Source organism: Maniola hyperantus, chromosome 5 (assembly GCF_902806685.2).
Source record: "Maniola hyperantus chromosome 5, iAphHyp1.2, whole genome shotgun sequence".
In the NCBI taxonomy this organism is placed as follows: domain Eukaryota; kingdom Metazoa; phylum Arthropoda; class Insecta; order Lepidoptera; family Nymphalidae; genus Maniola; species Maniola hyperantus.
In genome coordinates this window covers 5684703-5709357 of record NC_048540.1, presented here as the reverse complement: position 1 = coordinate 5709357, position 24655 = coordinate 5684703, and the positions used below count along the sequence as shown (strand labels likewise).

General features: G+C 35.7%; 1 non-coding gene across 1 annotated transcript; it reads left to right on the top strand.

The window, feature by feature from the left end:
• Positions 1 to 11030: 11030 nt before the first annotated feature.
• Positions 11031 to 11102, top strand: TRNAD-GUC (transfer RNA aspartic acid (anticodon GUC)). Its single transcript has one exon. It is a non-coding gene; the product is annotated as a tRNA-Asp (tRNA).
• The last annotated feature ends 13553 nt before the right edge of the window (positions 11103 to 24655 follow it).

Here is a 24655-nt window from a genome sequence, read left to right as displayed (position 1 = left end):
ACTGTCGTACTAGATATACCATTGCGAATCAGCTCTACGTATACTCTCTACTTTAGACTTGCGTAAGTATATAATTCATAGTAAAATCTAGTCTAATAAATGTCTAGCTGCAATGGAAGCAGAATCGTGATGTTACTTAAATAAGGTTTTGACGGGCGAATCGTCAAGTTAGATGACAAGTTTAAATTGAAAACTAGGATATTAACAGAATGGGAAATCGTTTTCAGTATAACAAACGTCATGATATATCTATCATTGTATTATGAAAAAGCACCTGCGGCGTTCCATACTTACCTAAAGCTGTCAAACGATTGTTAAAATATACCTACCTACAATCTACCTATTCAATAAACTAAAAGGTTTGTTATATCAAATCAGGATATCGCTTGCAATTTCAAATTTTTATAATAATTACATTAAAAGTTACATTAATGTTGACCAGAAAAAATTTTAATATATCTAAGTAGGTAGGTACTGCCTTCTTCATCAGACGTACGTTGTCATAGATGCAGCCGCTCAGAACAATATTTGAGCCCATTCCGTACCACTAAATACGTATCAAGTAATTCCACTCGGACGAAGATGTGGGGATCCAGGTAATAAAAATATACGCGCTGAATTGAGAACCTTTTAAACCAACTTCCGATAAGCAAGGGAGGAGGTTCTCAGTTTTGGAATCAAAACCATTTGGAAATCAGTCAATAAAGACAGAAGTATAAGTAAGACAAACTAACAAGTTTAATTAAAATTGAATAGATACATTCTCTTAGCGATGCCAAAACCACTACAATAAATCACAGTGACTCGTCTCATGTGTAATCTCTTGAGCAATCCTTTTTGCTGCCAATTCCTTTTATTTACAGCGCGTGTTGCCTGTTCGTCACACCAATTCACGATGTCGTGATCTGAATACAAAGCTGGTACATTCAGTATCTTCTTTGTAAGCTGTAAACGTTAGATCACACGGAAGACTTTTTGTCTATAAACTTTTTGTCACGTCATCGTTAACGTCAACTGAGATATAATTTGATAATTGTATCTCTTATGATATCATCATATCTAATCATGACTGTTGTTGCTGTACGAGGAAAGCTAAGTTTAGATTTGGGTGTGATGATGCTCATTAGATACAACCAATATCCAACTGTGGACATTCGCAGGTGATAATGATGAATTTCATTGTTATCAACCTGCGTATGTTCACAGTCAGATATGTATTGGTTTTATCTAATGAGCATCACTCCTCCAATCTTAGCTTTCCTCATCCCACCACAACCCCCACCCTATTTACATCGTCAGCCCATCATCATGCTGGATGGGCGCCCAGCACTGCGCTTTTATGTATTCGGTCCCCACTCTAAGACTTTCCGACTTTCGACGACGTATATAGTATCTACGTGACAGCTCAAGATGTCAATTGGGAAGGGAACGCTCCGCACATCCGCACGCGCTAACCCAGTGCGGGCGAATGGTGACGTGCGGGTGTGCCGGGTCCAGGTTAAGTCCAGCGGCACAACCCAGTGCGCGTCTGAGACTACGAGGCAAAAAGTTGTAAGACAAAAAGGGCCTACTGAGATATACCTAACGCTTAGTTATTAAATGTAACAAAGAGATTTTGAGATCCGCTTTTAAAATGGAGTCTCATTATTTCTTCAAATGAATACGAAATTAACGTCCCGACTGCCATGAGTTTTCGCTTGTTTTAATAATTATTCAATTTTCTAAAATAATTTTCTAAACGCGTGGGTTATTTCATTAATGCTGATCTAATTTTGAAATATTCATCGCTAATTATTATTGTGCTAAAACAACTATAATTATGCGAATCCTATAAACCCACTAACAAAGTATTTGATTTCCTGAAAAATTGTTTAGTTAGTTATCTTTTATTCACTAAATTTGACTTAATATACATTGCTATTTACTACAACCTTATTGCACTCTAAAATACGATTAGCATTATTCTATAATATAAAAATGAATCACTAAATGTGTTGCTCATCACAAATCTCGAGAACAGCTTTCGCTAATTCTTTTTTATAATACTCCTTGAAGTACGAGGATGATACGGAGAGAAAATTTTAAAAAATTTGAATCGACTGTTAGGCGGAACGAAGTTTGCCAGGGCAGCTAGTGATGTAATATTTTAGAAGATACGGCTTTTAAAGGGCAATTTCGAATACATAAAACTGTCACAAAGAACTCAACAAAATACCAGATGAAACAAGAAAAGGGCACTTGTTGTTGTGAATTAATAATCCAGTATATGTACCAGTTTTGCCGTCATAAACTTGGTATTTATAACAATTAATCATAAAAACATTTACATCTCTGCGATGCCTGTTATGAATACTCAACATCAGTGTTTATATCACTGACCTCTACTAATATTGTACAAGTACGCTGGACTTTCGATTTCCGACCTGTTTTTGTAACAGCTTAATTTTCGCCATTTTGGCACTGATAGCAGCGCAGCAGTGAGCGTCATGTGAGTGTTCTCGGAAGTAAAATATGTTTGATGAAAATTCTGTCATCATAGTGTAAAAACGATGACCAATTTTAATTACGCTTTGAATTGGCTCAAAAAATAATTACTGTCATTTTGTATGCCACATCATTTCCAGCGTGTACCTACTTATAATATGTTCCATTTCAGTGGCTTATATGAAAACACAATCCATGATTCGTTTCCATTAACAATTGACATTTCATTTATAATCTCACAAATTTAAAACTGGATTGAACATTAAACTATGAAACTGACATGCAATTTAAACGCAGATGTTATTGCGTGTAACCATGTGTGATTTAAACAACATTATACTTGGGTATGCGCGAAATTACTTAACGTTCATTTTTACGTTTAATGAAGCGATTCGATACGGGACGGTTTAGTTATGTAAATACTTGCTTTATAATGGGGATTTAAAGAATCTACATGATATGGAAATACGCACAGTTTGCTCGCTATCTCTATTTTAAAAAAAAGATTTAAAAAGGTTGGTACTTACTGTGATACTGCGATGCCACTACATACAAACCTCACACAATTCAACATTATTTTTTCAATCGAGCCTTACCTAGGTATTTCAAATTTAAATGCCATCTTATTTTTGATAATCAGAAAAAAGACCGTTGTGCGTTTTTAATTTTCAGTGGCCACCGAAGCCAAAGACAAAAGCTAGTCCATTTTAAATATATGTTCATAATTCGGGATTTTTTAAGTGATAGCTGATAGTAATAACTCATACTTAACATGCAAAGTATTCTGTATATCTGTCTGTCAGTTATCTTTTCACAAATTCATCAAATCAAAAAAGTTCCCATGAACAAAAACTTAAATCCACCGGACGAAGTCGCGTAAATTATCACCTAGTTACATTGAATAATCAATCACAAATGCGCAAAATACATCATAATGACACTGAAACAAATGGCTCAAACAAATTCTGAACTGCAATCCATCAATAATTATTATCTCATCTTATCATAATCTAAAAACAAATACCTACCATCCAGTAAAAAGCATAATCTAAATATGTAAAACGAAAGGTGACTGACTGACTGATCTACAACGCTCAGCTCAAACTACTGGATAGAATCAGGCTGAAATTTGGTATGCAGTTAGCTATTATGACGTAGGCATCCGCTAAGAAAGGATTTTTGAAAATTCAACCCCTAAAGGGGTGAAATAGGGGTTTGAAATTTGTGTAGTCCAAGCGAACGAAGTCGCGAGCATAAGCTAGTAATGTATATACTGAATTGTACATAATATAGGTACCTACCAGCCTACCTAATTACTTTAACTCAAGCTTCCGGCAGTAACTTCCTTTTAATGAGTAAAAAACACGGTCAACCGTCATTACTATTGTGATTTATCTCCACTAATTATCTTTAAAACAGCGTCCACATCATTGAAGTCGGAGACACGGATAGTCCACACAGTAGCACAAGATGCTTAACGTTGTATCAATACAAGAATTTGCATGAATGAACTAAAAACTTCGAGCACACATGCACACATGTGGACTTAGAATTAAGTACCTACAGTCCAATAAAATGAAAACTTAAAAAAGAATAATATCTAATGAAAACTGTGCTCGTAACAAATTTTGCACTAAATCCTATCATCCTAATCCTAATCCTAATATAATATTATAAATGTGAAATGTGTGATGTGTGTGTGGCTGTTTGGATGTTTGTTACTCAATCACGCAAAAACAGCTGAACGGATTTGGAATGGAGATAGATTATACCCTGGATTAACACATAGGCTACTTTATATCCCGAAAAATTAAAGAGTTCCCGCGGGATTTTGAAAAATGTAAATCCACGTGGACGAAGTCACGGGCATCAGCTAGTAAAAAATAAATTGATCATGATTGCATTCGTGCCTCCAAATAATTAATCTTTGGCGCCTCTTGAAGATACCTAGTTTAACCAAATAGGAATTTGTACAGGCATGCTGAATCTGATTGATATTAACAGTCACACCCACACAATAATGCATATTATTACTCAATTACCTACTGGACTATTATGCATGCCCTTTCTTGTATCTAGTACACGTAAATATTACAGCTTCAAATACAAAGTTGCTCTATCTCAGAGAATTATTATACGAATCATTATGTGAAATTATTGAATGAATAAATGAATATTTAAAGAAATATATTTATAACATGCCCTTGCACCCATAGCGTACGCCACCCTACGCAGTTCACCTAAGATAAACTAAAAGTATTCTTTTTTCAACCAACTAATTGAGAGCAATCCCTCGTGTTACCGTGCAAATCAAATAACCATGGCATAAATAATTAATATTTAAAAACCTGACTTCCAAAACCACTGCAAAGTAAAAAAAGATCTACAAGTGTATGTAAGTATGAAGTCAGGCGAGCTTCACGCTTTAATTTCAGTCTCTTTATTATGCTCGCCGAACAAAAACCCGACCAAGTGCTAGTTAGACTCGCGCACTACTTTCGTACTAGAGTCGTATTTTTTTCGATATTTTGCTCGATGTTGACAAGGAATTAAGGGAGACGGGAGCGAAACCGCGAGCGACCGCTAGTTTTAAATATTCGTATTAATTTATACGAGTGGTTCTCACGAATGGGTTTTTTAATGATTGTGATGAAAAACAAGAAAGTATATGTTACGTCCAAGATGTGCCCTTTCTCTGGCTAGTGTTAGAACTGGTTTTCTTAGGCCATAATAATGTCAATCTTACGAAACTGTAGCGTAAGAAGCTTCACAGAAGATTGAAGGGATTTTTTACTTTACTACTTTAATAAGTACTATTTCCGCTTATTTTAATGATTTTTTAAACAGCCTCAAATGAACGAGTGATACACCTAGATCTGGATGCCTAAATAGATTGATAGCATAGGATCATCACATTATTTCAGAGCATGCAATTCCTCATTTTTTTATAACACTTCCATAAAATATCTAAACAGATTTCCTAGAACAACAGTTAATTGTAGTCTATTTGTTTTTCTTATTCTTTGACAGATAGCTTTAAAATTGTATGTGTTTGTTTGCGTGTTGAAATTGAATGTTTTATTACTACCGAATGATTAATTAGTTTTTTTAGAGGATACTAGTAACTATCGTGATAACCTCATTGCCGGCCCACTACCGAGTACGGATTTCCTCTCAGAATGGGAAGGGTTTAGTTAGACAATAGACTGCCAGTCATGCTGGCCCGGTGAAAATTGGCAGATTTCACACACCTTTGGAGAATATTATGGAGAATTCTCAGGTATGCCGGTTTCCTCACGATGTTTTCCCTCGCCATTGAAGCGAATGATACTCAATTGCTTAAAACGCACATAACTCCAAAAATTTTGAGGTGCGTGCCTGGGATCAAGCCCACGACCTCCCGACTAGAAGGCCGACGTCTTTACCACTAGGCTGTAACCGCTCTTTATAGTTTATAGGTAAGAAGATTTCTGTTACATTGACATGTTGTCGCTTAGTGAGCTCGTGAAGGCTACCGACGCAATTATGTTAAATCGTGGTCACGCCATCATTAGGAAAATTATTTATTTATGATGCGTTCTCTAGCGTCCGTTTTTAACGTCTATTAGGTACCTAATACGAAACAAAACATTAACAGAATGTTAATTTACACAGAGCCGTGATAGTCTAGTGGTGATAATAAAAGAATACCCGGCTGAGTTTGTTTTGGTCTTCTCAGACCATCTTAAGTTTAGTTTTAAGTTTACCCTATTAATTATTACCACCATATCTTACAAATCAAACAAATGACAATCAAAAAGTGTACAATAATACCCCTACTTTGAATAAATGATTTGACTTTGACTTTTGTGGTCCGTCTCCTATTTGGGAAATGGGAGGTCGAGGTACGATTAAGGGCACACACCTCTAACTTTTCAGAGTTATTTACCTATTTGCTTTTGTAAGCAATTAAATATCACTTGCTTTAACGGTGAAGGAAAATATCGTGAGAAATCCTGCATGCCTGACAGTTCTCCATAATGTTGTCAAAGATGTGTGAAGTCTGCCAATCCGCACTTGGCCAGCGTAGTGGACAATGACCAAACTTTTTTCATTATGAGACGAGGCCCATGCTCAGTAGTAAGCCGGGTGGATCATGAATATGATGATGAAATATTTTAGAGTTAAGATATTATAAGTAGGTACACTAAAATAAGAAGAAAAGACAATTTTTATGTGAGAGATAAGACAATTTTATGGTAGCTTATATTATTTTACACTGATAACCTTTCCATTTTTTATCGACTTTCAATTCTCAGCGAATTGTTTACGAATATAATTGAAATTCTTCAAAAACAGAATGATGGTCAAAGGAACTTTTATAACCTCACTTCACTTATTATAATACTTATATGAAGCAATGACCTCTATGTAGTAGGTAGGTACTACCTATGTAAAATACGGAACATTCCGAACAATTTTATTCGTGGGCTTGTTTTTGCTCCCAACTTGATGTAAAGAGTGTCAACTGATGTTGACAGCCTATAGCGCCCACATGATATTATAATATGTATTTGTTCAAATACCACTTCTACGAAAATATTACAATAAAACTTAAAGCTATAGCCTCGTCTAATTACTATACAAATCATGCCCGCGTGGAATGGTGCCAAGAATACTGGCTGCATTTCCACGTTGGACAGCCAAGCTGATCCGTTGCGCAAAAAATGAGCCAGCCCTTCTGTCACCAGATGAGGCTATTAATCGCGGTGGAATTTCTCGTAAAAAAAAATTGGCACTAAGAGTCCATGGCCCCAGGGTCTCCGCGGCAAACGGAACTAAAATGTAACTCTTGATAAGAAAGTCATACCTACCTACATGCGCCGCTTGCCGTTTTCAGCTGTTTCTGCTGCGGCTCCTGGTCTTTATGCACTTCTACTAGTACAATATGAGTTTAATGGTAGAAAGACTTTAAAACGCGTCTTCTTATAGGTAGACCAATTAAGGCCGCTCGTTATATTCATGTATGTCAATTGTCAACACCTTAAACTCATTCAATCAATCAGCCTGTTTATATCCACTGCTGGACATAGAACTTTCCAAGAGCGCGCCACCAAACACGGTCCTCCGCCTTCCACCCACCCACTTCACATATTAGTTACTTCTTATTGATAATTGATTTCCTATTTCATTAGGTTAAGTAATATAAGTACGAAATTCTTAATTCATTATAATGTTTCCCAAAACTAAATCAAAATTTAATGTCAGTGCATAATGAACGCCGACAAGAAGCGTTCATGATCAGCTAATGACATCATTCATGGAACAAGGTTAGCGATTCGACACGATGCGATGGCTTGGCTGAGCGGTGCATGGTAATGACATAACTTGGTTCTCAATTGATTTATGAAACCTGTGGAGGAGATCGTGTAACTACAGTGTTTTAATCAATATGCCAATACAGAAGTGACCTACAGATTTTCAGTTGTTTTGTGCGTAATGGTAATTATACCTAATTAATTAATATCTAATGCTGGTTATCTGTTGTAATATTTTAGCACACTCTGTCTAGCTAAATACTTCAAAGGCTCTCTGGAAAACATATTATGAAATTATGATGCCGTGACCTCGTCCACGTAGATTTATGTTTTTCAAAAATCCGTGGGATCTGTTTGTTTTCCACGACAAAGGCCAAGAAAAGAAAAGTCTATGTCTGTCTCCGGGATGCAAGCTATCTCTGTAACTTTCGGCAAAATTAGAGAAACGGATGGGCTTTAAAAATCCCGTGGCAACTTGACTTTCCGGAATGAAAAGTGCAAGCTATCGCGGTACCTTTCGTCATAATCGGTAAAACGTATGGACCGTGAAAAGGTACAGACGGACAGACAGACGAACAGGCAGACATGCTTTCACATTTATAAATACCTTAGACTCAGGTTCTGATGCAGAAGCAGATTTGCCCAGTAGATACCTATTAGGTAAGTATTTATTTAACGTGAATTTAAATCAGTCGATCGAAAACGATAGTTGATGCAGCATAAAGACGAAGTGCGTGCTGCCACATTCCAAGATATATTATATATAATATTGCATTTTAAAATATGTATAACAAACTATTATAGACAACTGGCTTACCTCTTAAATCACTACGTTAATAAAATTAACCTGTCGTATACTAATGAATTTGTGATAGGTGTATCTATTATAAACACAGTATAATGTTAGTGACATTGTAAAGAAACAACTTAAAAAGTGTCCGATAAATCGATATAAATGACAAGATATGGTCAAGCGATCTTTTTCACGGTTTTGGAACCAAATAAATCAGCGCCACCTCTTAGATACTAATGAACGACCCGTTTGAAATCCAGACGTCACTGAGGTTACATTGGTGCTAAAGCACCACTGAATCGGTGCCATTTTGTTTGTTAAATAGCCCTGTCCCTACAAGGTAATATATAAGTTAATGGTCCGATATTAATATTTAATAAAGCCTTTAATCGATGGTAATGTAGATTATCTATACCGGGTTGCTTTACCAGTTTAGTGTTAACACATTGATTCACGTTTTATAAGCGAAGGTGGAATAGTCTCTTGGAAGCTAACAGTCCTTCTAAGGATGTAAAAGATTGAAATAAACATCTCTGGTCTAAGTACGGTAAAGATTTATGGAGGCAATGTTTATTAGTTAAAAATAAAGTAAAGTACAAATCTAAAGAAATTCCGCAGGCGGAGTTTTTTTCGGTGTTTATCCGCGCAGATAATATTATTATGACGCTCCCCAACAATTAATGTCGCATTGTAACAGAATTCCGTGCAAGTTTTCTTATTACGGAATTTCGCTAGATTTGTTCTTAGCCTTAAATCGTCCCAGCTTGTTCCGCAGTCTGCTAATTCTAAGCCCTTATATGTTAGGATAAGTTCAATTTTTTGCACGAAGCGATTGCCATAAAGTTTGACATTAAGTACCTAGCCAATAAAACAAATTGAACATTATTCTAAAGATGGAGTTAAAATCCATTTGCAGTCATTGGCACTCCATGTAGTAACCAATATTAAGTAGGTGCGGTTCTTAAATCTATCAAAGAAAACCGGCCAAGTGCGAATCAGACTCGCGCACTGAGGGTTCCGTAGTACAATCGTATTTTATCGACATTTTGCACGATAAATCAAAAACTACTTACTAGATCACGTTCAAACCAATTTTCAATGGAAGTTTGCATGGTAATGTATATCACATATTTTTTCTAGTTTTATCATTCGCTTATTTTAGAAGTTACAGGGTGTGTTGTCCCCCACATACATTTTACCACTTTGGAAGTGTCTTTCGCGAAAACTATAGTTTAGAAAAAAATGACTAGAAACTCAATATCATTTTGAAGACCTATCCATCCATAGATACCCTACACGTGTGGTTTGATGAAAAAAAATTTGAGTTTCAATTCTAAGTATTGGGAACCCCAAAATTTATTGGTTTTTTTTTTCTTTTGTTTCACAGAATACATCCACTTACCAAGTTTCAACAGTAAGCTCTTATAGTTTCGGAAAAAAGTGGCTGTGACATACGGACGGACGGACGGACAGACATGACGAATCTATAAGAGTTCCGTTTTTTCCCATTCGGCTACGGAACCCTAAAAAAGGTGTTTGTTTACATCGTCGGTACAAGTTTCAATTGAAGGTGTACTGATGCATTATACCTAACCGTTCGCACTTATGTCACTGATTGTACCTTACCTACATAATCACGCATCATTATGTTAGAATAAAATGTATAATTAAAACTTGTTTTTGCCTCTAACAAGCCATTGTTCAACGCAAATCTAGTACACGGTTATTTATATTGGCTAAAAAAAACAAGGAAGTCCATACGAAATACGAACATCCTTCAAAAAAAATCTCTAGAAAAAATGTTAGTGATTTCATTGTTTAAATACCTAATTATTATGAATGATATACCTAATAAAATATGTATAAGCATTAGAAAAAAATGATTGTAATTTCATTGTTTAAAAATTAAAATAGTAATGATACTTTAATTCTACAAATTAGATATTTTTCATAAGCAGTGATAGCCTAGTGGTTAAGACCACCTATGCGGGGGGTCAGGAAGTTAATCCCAGGCACGCATCTAAAATTTGGAAAAAGTTTTATTTTTATTCAGAAACAAGTTAGCCCTTGAATGCAATCTCACCTGGTGGTAGGGGATAATGCATATTATGATCACTTGCTTTAACGGTGAAGGAAAACATCGCAACCTGCCTGAGAGTTTTCCATCATGTTTTCAAAGGTGCGTTTAGTCTGCCAACCCGCAGTTGGCCAGCTTGGCAGACTGTAGCCTAAATCCTTCTCATTGTGAGAGGAGACCCGTACTCAGCAGTGAGCCGGTGATGATGATGATGAGCTATTTTTTATTACGAATCCCTAAATAGAAAAACAAACTACTATATAATGCTGTAGCTAAAATATTATAACCGCAGGAAATCAACTAGGTATGTCTAGTATAAAAACATCCTATCGTTGCGTCTTTGTAAGTATGGTTTATAATTTCAACGATTTGTCCGTAGTCCTCGGTAGTATAGTGGTAAGTATCCCCGCCTGTCACGCGGGAGACCGGGGTTCGATTCCCCGCCGGGGAGGCTTTTTGTTTAATATGTTTTAACTTTAACTTACATACTTTTTACTTTTTAATAATAAAAAAAAAAAAAACGCGAAATTTTTATTGATAATTATAATAAAATACAATGATACTTAAATTATTATTTATATTTGTTTCCATCAGAAATACATAGGTACCTATCTAATTTATGATTGATTTTTAATTATTCTCTTTAATAATGAATTCTAGCCCCACCAACCACCGCTATACAATAAATCACATCATTTTAACACTACAGTCCAAGACCTTATTGCAAACGTGTGTCCAATCAAAATGTAGAAAATTGAGTTTAAGTTACTATCAAAAAGACGGCTCCACTCTACTCCGTCTGTATGCGTCGGCCCTAATAATTATGTTCTATCTCGAGCGGAAGTTCAATGCAAGCTATTTTTAGCATCTTAAATTGATCTTAAACCAAATTGATTACGCTGCTAAATAAATTAATCCTCCACCTTATTTAGCTATAAATAAATTGAGTGTTGATAATATTTTGTCGCGTAACGTTTACACTTTACAGTCGTTACGCAAGATCGGCGTCGGTCGACCATGACCTCGGCTCTCGTTGAGGCGTACAACCGGCTGCGTTCATTTGCATCTTCACTACGCAGCTATAAACGATGTTCTTAATCATTTTTTTTTCTTTTTAAGATGTTTCATTCATTATAAGTTGTTTTGATGATTCAAAAGCATGTGTAAAAGTTTACTTAACAATATTCTACTAGATGATGCCCGCGACTTAATCCGTTCGGATTTGGGTTTTAAAAATCCCGTGGGAACTCATTGATTTTCCGGAATCAAAAGTAGGTAGGTAGCCTATGTCCTTCCCCGGAATGCAAGCTATCTCTGTATTAAATTTAGTCAAAATCAGTTGAACGGATGGGCCGTGAAAGGCTAGCAGACAGACAGCATGAATATGAATATACATGAATATTTATTTGTCACAAAAATCCTTGCATTTGACTTAAATGGAGTTCTGGCCCCTAAACTGCTTTCGCACACTTTCGCATTTATAATATTAGTATGGATTCTATTCTATTCTATTCTACATCAATATTATTTAATACATAGGAACCCGCTACTTTGTCCGCATCTATTGGCTGTTTAAAAATTCCGTGGGAGCTATTTGATTTATGGGATAAAAAATAGCTTGTGTCAGTCTCCAGGATGAAATTTGAAATTATTTGTATAAATAGATGATGCCAACAACTTCGCTCATGTGGGTTAGATTTTTTAATCCCATGTAAACTCTTTGATTTTCCAGCACTAAAAGGTAGCTGCTATCTCTGGAATGTGAACTTATATATGTACCAAGTTTATCAAAATGGATTACACAAGGTGGGCCGTCAATAAGTAGCGGACAGATAGGCGGACTAACTTGGTTATTAACTAATGATTTTAGCTTATTTCGTGGTTTAACGATATATTAAAACGGGGACTCATCTTTAACCGAGTCGAAATATCGGCAGTTAAAAATCGCCTAATAATCGTAGTATGCTACCTACCCGTTTTTACACAATACAATATGTTGTTACGTTATTTATTTATTCTAAAAGATTCTAATCTAGATGATCTGCTCTTGTTTATTTTTTGTGACCTCAGAGGTCAGAGCCTAGTTCGTATTAGTATACTTACTAGCGTATGAAAAATTCTCAGCCACGACATTTAAGATGCGTCTACACTTGGCGAGCCGAGGTTTCCTATTGCGCGGCGTTTGCTCAAGTTTATCAGCACCTTACGCGTGCTTCAGTCGAGAGAATCCTGGTGTATATCTACGCTTAGTGATTATTTTCGTTGCATGCTCAGTTCATGCTCGATTTGCCAGCATAGATGCAGCTTTAGAAATTGAAATTAAACGCTTGTAGTAAATGAATTTAGCAGATAAACATGTACGTGAAACTTATAAGGTCTTTACTTATGATAGGAAAAGGTACTTATCTGTATTCTCTATCTAAATATAAAAGGAAAGCTGACAGATCTAGCAACGCACAGCTCAACTACTAGAGTAGACGGATCGGTCTGAGGCATGCACTATCGCTATTATGAGACGTCGACATTCCACTAGAAAGTATTTTTGAAAATTCAACCCCAAAGGGGGTTAAAATAGACCTATACACTAAAATAGTCCACGTGGACGAAATCTGGGCCATATAAAGCCATTGCAATATATATAAAGAGGAAGATTTCACAGAGAAGGGTTTCGAAACGTAACCTTTCGGCAACCATCTGATTGCAGCTTAAGGAACAGGCTGAGGAAGATTAAGTATTAAATTAAGCATGAAACAAAGCCGATTTAATCTGAACTTTTAATATTCTGTATTCGGATGTCTCGAATCAGGTTCACTCGATTACCTAACTTTCACAACGATCGCAATGGAGGTCATAAAGTTACCGTGAATCGTACCGCGATTGTTTATTACCAAAAGCCAAAACATTGACCGAGGGGCACGTGCAATACCTAAGTAATTACAGCTCATCGTTCTTTACATGCCTTAAGGTGAATCCACGTTATATATTGCTAAATGTTGTGACGACCTTCCTCGCAATGGAGAGTGCCTATGGTCTTATAAGTGGGAGCTCCTTAGCAACAGAGTAGACTCGTGTGTCCTTAGTTCATTTACGTCAGACTCAATTTAGGAATTTATAAGTTCTAATTCAGTTCAGGCGCCTCAGGTCAAATTGGTTAAGGTGCTCCCAGCTTTTATCTGGTTAGGTACCCACCAACGAGCAAATCGGTGCTTTTTCTCTTTCTCTCTGTCTGTTTTTCCCTATTTTTGTCCACTCTGTTTTTCTTTTCTAATACATAATATACATATTTGCCAAATGGAACGTGCAAAACTTATTTAGAATAGAATAGAAATACATTTATTAGTAATTGATCCAACACGCGTTAAACATAAACATTAAAAAAAAATCCTTAAAAGCTAATCCAACGAACAGTGTCTACAATGTGTCGTGCCAACGAAAATGTTCACGAAAATGTTTCAAATATTATTATTATTATATTGAGACTACGAGACTATTTCGACGCAGTGCCCTATATTCTCGCATTGCTGTTCTTATCTATAATATTATTTTATTTTTATTTTAGCAATCCGAAAAGCTTTATCACATAAATGTCGTATGAAAATATTGTTATTTTTAGCTAAGACCTTTAATGCAGCTCGTACCAGACATCGTATAACGTCTGTAACAAATTATTTCCAATCGCACAAAAAAACGTTACATTCCATTGGTTGATTGACAGCCGAATAAAATCTATTAATCGATAAAACTAAAATAAAAAATCTTGCTCCTACTCAATAGACGAACTGATGTAGAAGAAACCTTGGTGGAAGGGTTAAAGACCCTCATTAATGGGGAACACAACTCAGAGAGAGAAAAGGTAGGTACCCGTAGGGCTCTCCTATAACCTCATTTATTATAACAACAGTTACAGTAGGTAAGCGCTTTGAACGCACAAATAGTTTTAAAAACGTACGAATCTAGGGTAAAGACTGCAATATAGATCGCGCAGGCAATTTTAACAGATTTACAAATACCCAAGCTAAAACATAGCCGTTGGGCTGGATTGGCGACCTTGCACCGGAAGACGCAGCGTTGGAAGACCACCCACAAGGTGGACGGACGACATCAGACGAGTCGCAGGGAGCCGCTGGATTCACCCGGCGCGTCTCAAGACCGTGGCGTGTGGAAGTCTCTACAAGTCTATATCCAGCAGTGGACGTCTATCGGTTGATGACGATGGTGATGATGATGATGAAGCTAAAACAGCCTTTAATAGCTTTGGTTTATTAAAGCTTTTTAAACCTTCGTGTTGTTTGCTGTTTTGGATTTGTTAAACATTCTTTATGTTGGTAGAGAATTAAAAAAAAAATATGCACGGTTAAAACATGAAGCACTGAGTATAATTTTATATGTTTGTCTACTAAGAAGTATGTAACTATATTTAATAAGTAATTGTTTTGTAATGACTGTTTTTTGCCAAAATAAATATTTAAAAAAAAACTTGTTATTCTTCCTTACAACTACACGCTCAATTAAGGTTGAAATTATCACGACACCAACGTAACTGCAACAAGAATTTAATAATAGCGTTCAGTGATTCAGTATCCATACATTATATCGTTTTACGGTTACTTAATAACTTGTTAATTGATTTAACGCTACCCAAGAGGTCAAAGGCTAAGGAAAAGTGATTAGAAAATGGGCTCAGTTACACTAGTTTTGTAAGGGTTGCCACTCACTAGGTTGCCAGTGACGGCGTAGCCAGTCGTGCTACCAAAAAATGTATAATACTCTATGGAGGGTACATTATTTGGTGTCCGCTTGGTTGCGCAATCAATTTGGTGGCGGCAGCCGGTATCACTAATAATATGTATATAACCACTAATATGTACCTATATAGTTATTTAGCGTCTTACTCGAGACCATTAGTTGCGCTACCAGTTCGTGCGTGACAATGACATTCGCAAGTGTGCACATGGTTGATGTGTGGTGACTGTTCTCTGGTGTCTGCTCTGGTGTTTCCCGTTTAGTACGTCAAGACACTACGGTGGCGTGACTGGTGGCACCACCATAGAGTCATAGTGAGATATTCCCCTAATATTTCACAATTGCTAGGAAACTTTCTGTATTAAATTGCGGTAGGTACCTAGAACCGCAACTCATCCCGAACTTATCACGACAGAATTGAGAGCGAACAAGTGTTTACGAAACTTTTAACATAATATACCTACTCGTATTATATAAAATGTTGCACGGATTTTACAAGACTTTTTATAGCGGAGAATAGTCATAAATCTTGTCAAAGAAAGTGCAGGCTTGCCTTTCGGTGGCAACAATGGAACATTACTGTAACACTTTCCGATATTTTATCACCAACACACATTCGAACTTTATTTATATACCAGCTGACTTGTTCGGTATTTCAGCTTCGCACAGCTAGAGTTTCCTATCTATTCTGTTCTATCTATTTTATTCCATCGGCTAATCAGTGCCCTTGTTATATCAGTATCCTTATTATAAAAGCGAAAGTGTGTTTGTTTGTTGGTTTATTGGTTTGTTGGTTTGACCTTCAATCACGTCGCCACGGTGCAACGGATTGACGTGATTTTTGCATGGGTAGGTAAGATAGATAAAGACGAGAGTGACATAGGCTACTTTTTATCCCGGAGTTCCCACGGGATTTTTGAAAAACATAATTCCACGCGGACGAAGTCGCAGGCATCAGCTAGTAATATGAATAATTAACACTAATAAAGCTCCTCATAAAATACTCTAAATTATAATGACATCCATTGCATTGAATATACCTACATAATATAAACTATACCTACAGTGTTTCTTTTTGTTCACAACCTATCTCAAGCCCACTAGTAAGGACGGTTCTCCTCTCAGAAAGAGAATGGTGTAGGCCATAATCCATCACGCTGACTAAGTGCGGATTGGCACCCTGAGAACATCACGGATAGGCATGCAGGGTTCCCGACGATACTTTTCTTCATCGTTAAAGCAATAAAATTTAAGAGGTGCATGCCCAAGATCGAACATCAAACCCCCGAATTGGAGGCCGACGTTTTAACCACTAGCCTATCACCACTTATTTCGTCAGTTTTTTGCTATACAGTTACTGTTCAGAGAAAAAATCTACGTAGGTACCTACCTCACCTAGTTACTCGTGATTTTAAGTTAATTGGAATAGGTACATAATAATTATGCACTTTCGTAAGTTAGCCATAATATAATTTAAAGAAGCTCTATACTCTCTCTTTTTAAGGTTAATTGGCAAATTGCAAAGTTCCCATCCGAAACCTATCACGCTATGTTACGAAACCATCTTTCACATGGTTTTTATCTTTGGCCATAAATCTACATAGAGAAAGTCCAATAATTTTAGAATGGGATACATGATAATTATTTAATTTTGTACATTAAAATATTTTTCTAAAGGAGACCGCGTACAAGTGAGCGTAGTATCCAACAAGATGGATTTATGATATGAAGAGGGTGGCTGGAAATGTCAGGATGACCTAGGAAGACCTAGTTCAGCAGTGGACATTTACAGGCTGATATGACGATGATGATGAATAAAATTGTAAAACCCGAAAAGTTGTCTATAGTCTCGAATATTTACTCACTCCGCAAAATAGCTACGGATTGACGTCACTTTGTGCATAGACATTAGTTAAGGACCTGAAACGTGACATAGGCTACTTATAATGCCAGGAAAACAAATAGTTCCCGCGTGTTAACATGCTATTTTTTAAGCATATTTTGTCCTCCAACCACGCCGCAACAGAGCTACGGATTGACATAATTTTTTGCATAGTAGTTTGTATATAAAGTCTGATCAGATCAGAACATATCTTTCAAATAGCTCTTAACCAAATCGTTGTGTTGATCTTTATTTCGCTTTGAGCAATTTTGTGAGCAATTTTGCGTGTCGTCTTCCAATTAGCATATAATGGATGCTTGCGGTTTGCACAATGCAAGAATTAGAACACATCGTTACATAGTTTAGTAATCTTGTATTATCCACTTGTTGCTTTCTGATGGATATAGTCGACGTTCCGAACCGTTTTTCCACACATGATCATCATCATTACCAACCTATTAGTCTGGTGTGGTACGGTGGCAGGCTTCGTGGCTAGTTACCACTCTACCGGCAAAGCCGATTTAGCGTTCCGGTACGATGCCGTGTAGAAATCAATGGGGTCTGGGTTTTATAAAAACTGCCATATCCCTTCCATAATCGTCAAGGTTAGCTCGCTTCCATCTTAGACTGCATCACCACTTGCCACCAGGTGAGATTGCAATCAAGTGCTAACTTGTATCTGAATAAAAAAAATAAAAAACTTCCACTGCTAGACATAGATCTTGTAGAGATTTCCAAACGCCACGGTCTTGTGCCGCCTGAATCCAGCGGCTCAATGTGACTCGCTTGATATCGTTTGTCTAGTTTTGAAGCACAGAAATGATAAATAAAATTAGTAGGTATATATTCCTGGCTACAAAGTAATTTATTTAAAAAATAATTGCATTAATTAAACAAATTACATATTCAACACTGAAAAAAGTTATGTATGTGTGCTAGTTTAATATAATATTATACTTAATATTACTAGTTATACAGTAGTTTAATATAAATTATATTGTTATGATATAATTATTTTAACTATAATTACACCAATGCGGTAACGTCATACACAAACCCAAAGACCTCACGCTCAGTGGCGTGCACAGGAGTTCAAGCCAGGGTATGCATTTAGGTATGAACTTATTTTACGGCAGGTTAAAATGAAAAATAAGCATTGATTTATTACAATGAGGGTAAGCAGTGCGTTTATGCCTCTATGAGCTGCACGCCACTGCTCACGCTGTACCTATTTAATTCATAACTTTAAAATTTAAACTTTATTTGCACACTTTAAAATAGATTTTCATTTATTTTTAAACCCTTTACATTTTGTTTTAAATTGTGATGAATTAATTTAAGCAATAACTTTATGATAATATGTCTTTATAAGCTACTGAACCTTCAATAGATGAGTCTAACTCACACTAGGCCGGTTTTTTAATGTAACCTTACTCAGAAATTAATAAACAACTTTGAATTTTAATTGGAAGTGAATTCATATTCACAACAACAAAGTTGTACCTATAGTAGGTGCGCGTAAGGTCGAGATGGCAATCGGGGAACGAACGGGCGCACACTCGCACAGCCCCTGCGCTAATCCGGTGCGGGCGAGCGTAGGTGATGTGTGCGGGGTGTCCCCCTCGCCTCATACCCCGAATGCCATCTCGACCTGTCGCGGACTACACAGTATAAATTATTACGTACAGTACACATCCGAAAGTAATGTACATCGGACTTAAGAATGACATTTCGGCTTTGTAGAACATTGTCTCTGTCACTCATTATATGACGTTTTGTCGGTCTCAACGACAGAGACAACGCTCTACAAATCTGCTATCTTCTAAAGGTCGATGTACATTACTTTCGGCTGCGTACTATACATATTTACTCATCATTATGCCACTACTACTAATTTAAGAATGTCGGCAATCATCTTATTCGGTTAATACTAACTGGCATGATACTTAATTATAATATTTAAGGAGATTATGGATTACACGGAGTAATAATCTTCACAAGTATTTACCCAACTACGAGCATTATGATCATTCTATTTTAGTTTGTTTGTACGTTCATTTTCTTCCGAATCTTCAGAGAACAAAAGGAACCCTTATAGAATCACTTCGTTGTCTGTCTATCCGTCTGTCAAGACCCGTTAAGCAAATCAAAACCTTTAGTGTATTTCTCGTTGACCTAGAATCATGGGCAGGTAGCAGTATTTTATAGCACAAGTAAAGGGAAAAATCCGAAACCGTGAATTTGTGGTTACACCACTGTACGATAGTACAGAACCTTTCGCGTACGAGTTCGACTTGCACTTTACTGTTTTTTTTATTTTCTACATTCATTCTTATTTGCAAAACGAAATATTTTTAGATTCGATAGGCGGCATCTACATAGTCATAATATTCCACATTTTATCTAAATGTATAAAAGAAAAACTAAATGACTTATCGACGTACAGCTCAAACCACTGGGTCTAGAAACTTGAGATTTTACATGTAGGTTTTTATAGCTAGAGAGAGAATTTCCAGAAATTTGTTGAGTCTATAACTCCGAAATTAAATTCCTTTCTGTTTGTCACTTTTTTGTTAAATAAAGAAGTAGTCAGGTGTTGTGCTAAAGATAAGATGCGATATATCTATTTGTTTAATCGCCTTCATTAGGCCGTTATTAAGTGAAGAATCAAATGGATGATCATTACGTAATTGCATGTATTAATACATCCTGGATGCATTTGCAACACGATTCTGTGATCGCTATCTTGAGTAGTTTTCCATGAGGCAGAAGTCACGAAATTGTTCTAAACTGCACCTACATACGATTTAAGTAGCTACAGGTATACTTTCGCGTGACAAAATTCAACTTTCTCTCTGTTTTCTCACAAGAAATTTTCAGTAGGCATAGTAATAATATCATAGTAAGTTTGTTATGCTAACGAATTTTTGCACAAGGAACTAAATTGATTTCCAACGCCGCAAGCACCTTTACCAAAAAGATGATCGCAATTTTTTACGATAATAATATTTATATCGTTTACGCTTAATTGCGGTCACAACCTGATAGTAGATATTATAAACAAGTAATGTTGCAGCCTAAGGAAGGGCAGTATTGTCTAGTAAGAAGATGCCTATTCGCACTTACCTATTTAATCAGATCAAAAATATTGCACACCGAACCATTAAAAAAAACTGGTAATTGCTAAGTGGACTTGCTCAAAATTTTAGTGATCATTATTTCGTAAATCTAGTTTTTTTTTCTAAAAACTGACTAAGAAATCTAATAATTTTAAAATACGTTTGCAACGACGTATTTTTAAAGGGGCACTTAACCCAAAAAAAATTTCGACGCCCGCTTTTCAAATTCTAAACAGATCTAAGCGGAAATTGTTTTTTTTTTATTGAAATGTGACTTTGTGTACTCGTAACAAGTTTCTATAGAAAGAGCTCATAATTTTTAAAATGGCTATTCTGTGATCGCAGCAGCTTATTACACATAGACAGATGTCCAATCAGATTGACTAGACGAAACTATAAGAGTTCCTTGTCATGCTGCGGACCGTTTAAATAAGTACTAAAATATAACTGAATCCGGTAGCTCATGCTTGTTACGTGAATATTTTAACACTGCATAGAGTGTTTGTTTTAAATGTTACAAAATAATAAGCGGCAATAAGTTACAGCGATTCTAATATTATCATAATATGAATTTATTGGCAGCACTTACTCAACAGCCTGCTAAGTGGAAACGATGAAATTTTGCTCACTTATTATTATAGTTTACGGCAGAACTTTTATTCGATTAATGATTGGGTTTATTTCTAACGATTTTATTAAAGGCCATAGGACTAAGCTATTGAGCTTTTCTGTATATAAGTAGAATCAATTCTTGCGGGGGATATTGTGTCGAAAACAGTCTGCGAAATTTAAAATCTATTTGAATACGAGCAGTGTGATAAGTAGGTAGGTATTTTAGTATAATTGCCTGGCCATCTCTAACATCAAAAAAAGGTGAAGCTTTGCTATGGCATAATCGATGCACACCTACTAAGTTCCTATTGTTTGGACGACATAATCGCTATTTTAGAACCACTCTGAGCGTCTTGATAAAGCCTACATAATTAGTTTTATGCTATTGTAATATTTTCCTTTTGTTTTGAAAATTACATACCTACTTTAAAATATTGACACCTGTAATTCACCTCAGCTTAAATCCTTTGCTTTGATGTGATGAAATTTTATACAGTTCATATAAGAACTTGCAGCGACTGTCTTTTCTGGTCAGCTGAAAGCCAAGGGGTTCGGACTTCGAGGCGGTACTTACCCGGAAATGGGCGCGGAGAAGAACGCTTCTCCGGTAATGTTCTTTAAGCCGTATCGCGGTTAAAAGAAATGAATTAGCATCTGTTTGTTTGTATGCCTGTATCAGCAAATAAATAAAATTCAAACTCAAACTCAAATTATTTATTCAGAATAGGTAAAATTTTACGCTTACTGATGGTTAAAATTTTAATTTGAAAGATGATATTATAATGGTGATAATTAATACGTACTTAAAACTTAAGCTACGAGGGTTCCAAACGCGTCCAGGTCTGAAGCCCATAAAGTCAGAGGTGCGTGCGTGGGATCGGACCTCCGACCTCAGAAGAATAGGAGGCGGACGTCTTAACCACTAGGCTATCACAACTTCCTAACTATTTTGACATATCAACATATAATAGGTGGCGCGAGTCAATCACACAAAGAGGCATTGCAACGCATGCCGAGCATTAGATGGACTAATGCGCCGTTTTAGGGCGATATATATCACGACCAAGCCTCACAGAATTCCAACAACATGTAATTAAATCTATTTGCGAAATAGTGCAAATTAGTGCCTTTGCAATTCATGCATAAGTTATTCTTAACCTTTGGACCTTACATTATAAACGGATTTAATTAATTTTATTTATTTTTTTTATTTATTTATTCAACTCTTTAAATCTAGCATTACAGGAAATGGTCCTAATGCACTAGATTAAGCCTTAAATATTATCTAAATCTAATTAATATATTAAACTAAAAATTAATTAATGATGAGGCTAATTTGGATGTGAATGTGAACTTAATATAAGATCAACTCGATGGCCTCAATCAAAGCAAAACTTTTTAAAAAGGTGTCAATAACACACGAATATCGAATTTTGTTGGATATCAAATAAATTGTATCAATACGTAGAAGGTCAATATGATACTATTTAAGAGTTTGTAGACGCCAATGACTTTGCCTTTTTATTTTTGAAAGAATTTTGTCATTTGCTACTGGCTCATTAATGGACCCACAAATAAAAGTTCAGTGTAGGTATGTGTATTTCAGAAGATACGTTGAAAGAAGATACAATATCCTCTTGGTGAAATAAAATTATCCACATATGTAGTATAGTTATAGAGTTCAATATCAAAATAAATGAGACCCAGCTCACCCTGTGTAATGTGCAAGTGCAAGTGCAGGTGATAAGTGATTCGTTTTAGTGTTTAGTGTTAAATGTATTTCAAAATGCACTTATCACTTAACAGCGTGTCCGTTTACATAGCAATAATTTAACTAATCACTTCTCACCTATACTTGCTACTTCAGAAAGTGTAAATCAACCACTATAGGGAAAAGAAGACGGCTAAAAACATTTTAACATGATTCAAAATGATTCTGCACAGTATTGGATTATCCACCTCGAGCTGTGAATTTTTGATTCTAACAATAAGCAGGTAGAAATTAAAAGTAGGTTTTAGCATCGACCTTAAGTAGGTACCCATCGATATAGAATTAGTATCTTTTACCAATCTCACATAATTTCCAACTTTTTATATACACACCACTCAAAGATTTCATATTATGATACGGTAACCGAAAGCATCTGCAACAGCGTACGATATGCTAATAGAAACATTATTCGAGATTTCAAAACACGACGAGACATTTTGTTTGGTATAGCGAGCATGGGAAGATTTTATGTCGAAACTGAATTAGATAGAAGGCAGCTCGTGGTAGAATTAGATGAGGCAACCGTCCAGCTTCGAAATATATGGTTAGCGGCATTAAGGTGTTAGCCGCTTGATCCCCACAGCTGTTTATTAGAACGGATTGAAGACTAAATTATTAAATTTGCCTTCGCGAATTAGTCGTGATACATTTAGGAATTTTATTGAGCAATCTCTAATGGTCTCTATTATTATTCAAAAATATATCATCATAATATGCGAAAATTTTAAATAATGTTTTTTTAAATACCTAAAAAAAATTAAAATTGTATATGTAAAATGTGTCAAGAATAATAAATATTGTAAAGGTAACTAGACCTACAAGAGCAAAAATGCTCTATCTAGCTAAGAAATATTAGAGATAGATAAATTTTCTCTAAGGACCCATGACGTTGGCTTTAAACTTCAAGTAGAAAAACTGCATTGTTAATCAAGTAGGCAACTTTAACTCAAAATTTATATTTTGTAGCAAAACATGAATTTATTAATGTAGTTATCCAAAAACAATCGCACAATCGTAAATAATGCAAATATACGTAACACATACTGAACTATAATATAAATCTAACTTTGAAATAATGTACAGAGTCAAACAGAGCTTACATAAGTTTCAAGGAAGTCAAGGGCTAAGCTCGTACATTATGTTAAAACCTTATCCACGAATCCTAACAATAGCAATAACATGTTAAATTAACAACGCTGTATTACTTATCTATTTGATGGTAAATAATAAATTCCTTAGTTTAATTCACCGAGCGAAGCGAGGTCTCTGAGTCTATTAGAGTGAAATTGCACTTGTCCGTCTGTCCGTCGGTCAGAGCTTTATAACTTCTGAATTACTGATTGTAATTACTTATTAAATTCAAACATAATAAGTGAACCGATGGCCTTCAGCCGAATATTGCATTAAACACATAAAAAGCTTTATTTCAGGGGGCTCCCATACGAAATGGGGGGCTTTAAAGTGGAATATATTTTATTAAAAACTGAAACTTGTTTATAATTTCAGTCATATCCTGTACTTGAACAACAAATACTAAAATAAAATAGGTATTACAAAGAAACGAAATTATTTCACTTTTAATGGGCATCAGAATTTTTAACATAAGTTAACAATAATGTTAATAGATGATACTGTTATGGGATAGTGGAATTATAAGGTACCGCGAGGTCTTAGTTCGGGGAGAACCACTAATTTAGTTATAAGGACTTGAACTATTACAGAGGAACTATTACCGTAGGAAAATGCAAAACTTTGAGTAAAAACAAGCCAAATAAAGATTGAACTAACAAGCAATTAATTGAATTTCTAAGTCTAAACTTTCGCAACTGTTACAAAATCATAGAGATAATACATAAGTCTACTAAAACGTAACCGTC